Raw genomic sequence first — 960 nt, 5'->3', positions numbered from 1 at the left:
TGTGACCCTTCTGTGAGGGGATGTTCAATTGTCTACCGAGGGGATTTGGGTCTCCACTTTCCACTCCCCCTCATTCACATTGATATGATTTTTTGTTCTGGGTCACCCCCCCTTTTTTTTTTACTCTATATCCCTTATCTTGGTCTCATGATGGACAAAGAGAATTTCCCCGCCCCCTGTCATGTCTAAGGAGCCTTGGTGGCTATGTGGGTTAAGCATTAGCCTGTTAACTGCAAAGTTGGAGGTTCAAATCCACCAGCTGTTCCTCAAGAGAAAGACTAGACTGTCTGCTTCCTGTTTCATTCTCCAGTGGTGGTATGTGTGTAAAGCCACTGAAAATACCAGGCCTGGCTTGGGTCAGGAACTTCTTACTCAGCAAAGTAATATCTTTGCTCTTTAACACTTTAAAAAGTCTTGTGCAACAGAGCTGTCCATGGAAGTACATTGTTCATTTTCTTGACTGCTGCTTCCATGAGTGTTGACTGGATCCAAGAAAGAGAACATCCTTAACAGCTTCAGTCTTTTCTCTGGTTATCATGAGTTGTCCATTGGGAAGATGTGGACTTTCTGTACAGTGAGTCGTAACCCGTACTACAGGCTGCAGTCTGCTCCTCATCAGGAAACGCAAGCCAGCTTGTGTCACCTGCACATCACAGGTTGTTCATGAGCGTGGTTTGACTTCTTATTTATATAGATCGGCTTCTCAGAAACCACTTATAAGCTGTAAGAGGCCCAAATAAAATGATTTATTAAAAAAAAACCCACTTAGAGAAATTGAAAACACCCACACTAAACATTAATGCAGAATTTAGGAAGCTATGCCCCTGATTCAAAGATACCTATCAGACACAAGACTGTTTTTCTCACTCATCTGAGTATAGCACGATGTATCCTCTAGGCCAGGCGTCCTCAAACTACGGCCCACGGGCCATATGCGGCCCGCTGAGGACATTTATCCGG

This window comes from Echinops telfairi, unplaced genomic scaffold, assembly GCF_000313985.2.
Source record: "Echinops telfairi isolate 266 unplaced genomic scaffold, ASM31398v2 ScPeMD7_7457;HRSCAF=8495, whole genome shotgun sequence".
Classification (NCBI taxonomy): Eukaryota; Metazoa; Chordata; class Mammalia; order Afrosoricida; family Tenrecidae; genus Echinops; species Echinops telfairi.
Note: the sequence above shows the minus strand (reverse complement) of the source record.